Below are 6,000 nucleotides of genomic sequence, written 5' to 3' on the forward strand. Positions count from 1 at the left end.
AGTGTTGCATTTTGTGTTTGCATTTGTAGCATCATCTGATCATGTTACTAAATGGCTGGGTTTATTCTAGAAATTGGCCAGTGAGGGGCAACTGGGCCCCCTTCAGTAAATTTAGGGGGCCTTTTTCAAGAAACAGGCTTCAAGAAAGAGGGTCCCCGAGTGGTATTTGAACTTAGACTGTTTCACGAGAAAATGAACGTTTACTGAAATGATCATTTATAGAGTTTCAAGCACTGAACATAAGGTTGAATGATTTTGGTTCTTTTAGGCCACAAGTTTCAAGGAAAAAAGTTTCTCTGAATTCAGACCATGGCTTTTCTACTCTCCTATTCTTTTTCTTACGCCTTTTCTAACAGGCTTCACGAAGATCAACTTTTGACAAGTTGGGCCCTTCATCAAGTTGTCCAAGGATTCCTTCCTTTGTGTCCTTGGGAAACCTCCTATTTATGTTGTCATTTAGCCCCTGTAAAAACCTTTCTCTCTCTCTCTCTCTCTCAAACTTTATGTGAATAGCTCTGCTACAGCTGTTCAGTTCATGTCCTTGGTACATGAAGTCAGTGTCACCAGTGGCCTTAACTATTGACAAGAACTTAGAGAGGTTTGGATCATCATGCTCTTTTGGTTTCTGTAGTTCTTGAATGGTTGTTGCAATTGCAAGGCCAATTGATGATACATCCAAATCCTTCTTCTGTAAAAATACTACAAAACAACAGCAGAATAAGGCACGTTTGAAGTTATTTGGTGATACCAACTGAGTTGAAATTGTAAATTGGCCACCGTAAAGAGTTAAAAAGCTGACGTTTCGAGCGTTAGCCCTTCGTCAGAGCGTTGATCAAAAAAATGTTTGAGGGCCAGAAGACCTTCGCCTTTAGGAATGATGGTATAGAGAGATGTAACGTCCATAGTGAAAAGAAGTTTGTCTTGGCCAAGGAAATTAAAGTCACGAACAATTTGAAGAGCATGCTGGCTGTCTTTGATATACGATGGTAAGTTTTTTAAGATAGGAGCCATAATTTTGCCTAAATAGCTGGAAATAAGTTCGGTAGGGCAACTGCAAGCTGAGACATTGGGCCGACCCGGGTTGTTGGGTTTGTGAATTTTAGGTAAAAAATAAATACATGAAGTTCTAGGAGTGGTCATGATGAGATTTTTTGCAGTGGCCGGCAGTTCTTGTTTAGCTATAATTTCGTTAATAGTGTTTTTGACGGTGTTTTGATTAATTGTCAACCTTTTGATAAAAGGAGGTGTCAGAAAGTTGCCGCAAAGCTTCTTTTTGGTAGAGGTCGGTCCGCCAAACAACTACTGCGCCGCCCTTGTCGGCCGCCTTGATAACAATGTCTTTTCGTTTTCTTAGGCTTTTTAGTGCCGACCACTCTTCAGGGGAAAGATTGGAAAATTTGGTAATACGATTAAAATTAAGGTTGTTAATATCGTGGGCGACATTTTTTAATGAAAACATCTAATGTGCGAACTGGCCCTCTAGGGGAGTCCATTTAGAGTTTCGAATCTGAAGCGTTTTGAGAGTGTCTTTGTTCGAGGTGTTAGAATCATCCTCTTTGTCATGAAAAAAGAATTTTAACTGAAAGCGGCGAAGGAATCTCTCTACGTCTTGTTTAACTGAGAATTCGTCCGTTGTCTTAGAAATGGGAACAAAATTTAAGCCCTTACTGAGGACGGATTTTTCTGAATAGGAAAGTGAAAGATTTTCTGGAATGGTAACCACAGTTTTGAGGTTTTCCGGTGGTGAGTGGTTAGCAATTTGGGGACCGATAAGTTGGTCAAGTTTTTGGGCCTTAATTTGGTTCAAATAATTGAAAAGTTTAGAATTAGTTTCCTAAATTTTGGTGCGGATAGATTGTACTAAAACTGCTGGACAGATTTTGGAAAGTTCAGAGCGGCAATGTAGAATTTGTTCAGTGAGGTGATTAGGTTTTTTTTTTTATTGGTTATTATGGCTCCCATCGTCAAAACTTTACCATAATATATCAAAGACAGCCAACACGCTCTTCAAATTTTTCGCGACTTTAATTTCCTTGGCCATGACAAACTTCTTTTCACTATGGACATTACAGCTTTTTATACGGTCATTCCTAATGGCGAAGGTCTTCCGGCCCTCAAACATTTTCTTGATCAACGTACTGTTAAGGAACCTAAATCTGAAACACTACTACGCTTAGCTGAACTAGTGCTCACACTCAGTATTTTTTCATTCGGGGACAACTTTTTCAAACAAACTAAAGGCGTAGCCATGGGTACCAAAATGGGACCCAACTATGCCAATCTTTTTGTAGATTTTGTCGAACACCAATTTTTCAGCCAAGACAACGGCCCCAAATCTGAACTCTACGGTCGCTACATTGACGACTGTATCGGCGCCATCTCCTCTACTAGAGAGGAACTAACTCAATTCATAACCGCAGTCAATTCCTTTCACCCGGCTCTCATATATACCTGGGAAATTTCAGATAATTTTTTATCCTTTTTAGACATCAAAGTTTCAATTGAAGGCAACGGTTTATGTACTAGTGTGTATTACAAATCTACAGATTCACATAATTACTTGTTGTATTAATCTTCGCATCCATCTCATGTCAAGAATTCCATTCCTTTTTCTCAATTTCTAAGACTTCGTCATTTATGTAGTGATGACTCTGATTTTTCTCAAAAATCAGAGTCTATGAGCCAGTTTTTCGAAAAACCTGGTTACCCTGTTTCTGTCGTTCAAGCGGGTCACCACCGCGCCCAACTTATTGATCGACAGTCAGCACTACAAACGTCACAGAAGGAAAATTCCGACCGCATTCCATTTACCGTCACATTTCACCCTCACAACCACTCAGTTAAATCCATTCTTCTTAAAAACTTTAAATTACTTCAAAACGATCCAGAGACTGGTATTATCTTCTCGCAACCTCCTCTCATTTCATTCAAACGCGACAAAAACATAGGCAATTTTTTGGTCAGAAGTTCATTACAAACTAATGGCCAACCCGGCACTTTTGAATGCGCTCGCGCACGATGCAAAACTTGTCCTTTCATTCACAACGCTGAAAAAATATCGGGACCCAAACGATCCATTAAGATAACTGATCACTTCACGTGCACCTGAGCCGAAGTCATCTATTGCATAACTTGCACTTATTGCAAAAAGCTATACATCGGCTAAACAGGAAGACGACTAGGTGACCGATTCTGAGAACACCCTCGCGACGTACAAAGGAATGACAAGGACGCATTAAAACCACCAGTTGCTAGACACTAATCTATCTAATCATTCTTAGCAATATATTGCAATCTGCGGTCGTTCCTTACATTTAGGTAGCTCGAAAAGCCGCAGAACTCTCGAACAAAAGTTTATCTTCCAAATCGGCACTCTTAATCCCACAGGTATCAACGAACGCTTTTCATTCTACAAATTTATTCGTGTTTTTCTCGTCGCCATGCTCCCACCAATAGCGTAGCTTACTTTCTGCATATAAACCCACATGCAACCCACAATTAGCTCTGACGGAGGGCTAACTTTCGAAACGTGTGCTTTCTAACTCTTTACGGTGGCCAATTTACAATTTCAACTTAGTTGATATTACCAAATTGCCTTGTTACCCCTACTGACGCAGCACCACAGTTTCTTTAGAAACTTACTCCCTTTATACGTTTGATGTTATATTATTTAAAGAAAAGGTTACTGTTTTATCGTCATATTGTCGATTAAAATATGAAAAAAATAATCCATACTTGGTAATGGAGAGAAAGCTGTGTGAGCCGAGGGATAACATCCATCACCAGGTGCAGAACTGCAAGGAATTGGAAATTAGTTATTTTCTTCAGCAGTCTGTGTGCTTTAGCAGTTGTGTCAGCTTCACTGAAATATGAGACAAGGAGATCCTAGCTTTAGTGCACTCATTGTAATGCATCATCAAATGCACAACCAATCCACTTGATATACTTCCTTGACTTTAACTCTGGACTATCCAACACTGTTTGGATCTACAACAAATTATGTCTGTTTAAGTAACTACCATAACTCTATAAAATAAAGAATTCGAGATAAAATAGATGAAGTTAGTAATAAAAAAAAAAGACAAACCCTGTATTTACTTCTCTCAGTTTTCCGGTCCTCTTAGCAGATTTTGAGAAGACCTAAAAAGATATGTATATGTCTGTCTGACATCATTCATAGAGGCCACAGCTTCAACTTTTTGGCTAGTGCACAGAGCCAGTTTGTGAGCAAACAGTCAATTCCTATAGGGATTGTCTCTTTTCAGGAAATACATGTTATGCATTCCCAGTACAATTCAATAATTTCAAACTGTCGTATTTGGAGAGACTTGCACTTATGCATTGCTAATTGTTCCTTTACTATCCAATACACTATGGCCATTGCTACTTAGATGCTCACACAGGCTTTTTCTGCCATTCTTGTGACAGACTATTAAAGCTTCTGTTGTGAATCAACATCTGTAAGGGAGTTGTGATGAGCTTGCAAACTCATGTGCCTTGTTAGGGTTCATGTTCTAAAGTTGAAGCATCCTTCACTGGTTGTAAATGAATTAGTCTTTGCCGATTTCATACTCAGTTTGCATTACATACCCGCACTGTCATTTACAATCAAACAGGTTTTTGTAATCGTTTGACAATTTTTTTTGAATTTTTTTCTTGGGGCTGCTCTTCCTATCATGATCATGACTCGTATATGTGCACGATCCTTCGCAGTGAAGCACTATTTAAGCAATAGTGAAAATCAGACCTGAAAATAATTCATGGCCTGTACGGGGTTCGAACCACTGACCTCTGCGGTACTAGTGCAGCGCTCTACCAATTGAGCTAACAAGCCAACTGGGAGCAGGCCATCAAATTAATTCGACATAAACCCGTAGATGATAAATCAAACAACAAACATATATGAAATACATATATATGAACTGCGGTTATGAAACGTATATGTGCACGATCCTTCGCAGTAAAGCACTATTTAAGCAATAGTGAAAATCAGACCTGAAAAAAATTCATGGCCTGTACGGAATTCGAACCACTGACCTCTGCGATACTAGTGCTTTACTGCGAAGGATCGTGCACATATACGTTTCATAACCGCAGTTCATATATATGTATTTCATATATATTTGTTGTTTGATTTATCATCTACGGGTTTATGTCGAATTAATTTGATGGCCTGCTCCCAGTTGGCTTGTTATCTCTATTGGTAGAGCGCTGCACTAGTATCGCAGAGGTCAGTGGTTCGAATCCCGTACAGGCCATGAATTTTTTTCAGGTCGGATTTCACTATTGCTTAAATAGTGCTTTACTGCGAAGGATCGTGCACATATACGTTTCATAACCGCAGTTCATATATATGTATTTCATATATATTTGTTGTATGATCATGACTGTTCATCATCACTGTTATCCGACATATTATCAGGAGGATCGAGATTGGTTTCAGTCAGATTATCAACTGAATTGGAAAGTTTAATGTATTTATGTATAGTGCCATAATAAGTTAGGTTCTTTTCGTTCCTAAAACTCTCTTCTGGTTCATAAAAAATAGCAAACAGAAATTGACAGCGTTAAATTGTCTGTAAATAACGACATATAAATAAGACTAACGATTTATTGTGAATTACAGTTGTTTTAACCACCCAAATTAGATTCTTAAGACGTACCTTTTGCCTTTTCCGATGAAGTAGGCTGTTTGGCACCAGATCCGAAAAACCTAAGCCGTTGTTGAGATTTTTGACATTCTACATGAGTCGAACTCGCTGAACACTTTGCCGCCATTTTGACATATTCCGGGCAACTGAAAAAGCCTGGGCTCGAGTTACTGCAGAATCCCGGATCTTTCACTCATGAAATAGCGAGCGCTTTCCATTTGACCGAAAGTTTTGAGACTTTCAGTCTGAAAGAAAATGGAACGGGAAAAGTTCCGGGATAAGCTTTCGAAAGTTTAGGAATACGTTGTGAGTGTGCTCTCTTGGATGGAAATTCCGGAATTATCGACAC

Source organism: Stylophora pistillata, chromosome 8, assembly GCF_964205215.1.
Source record: "Stylophora pistillata chromosome 8, jaStyPist1.2, whole genome shotgun sequence".
NCBI lineage: Eukaryota > Metazoa > Cnidaria > Anthozoa > Scleractinia > Pocilloporidae > Stylophora > Stylophora pistillata.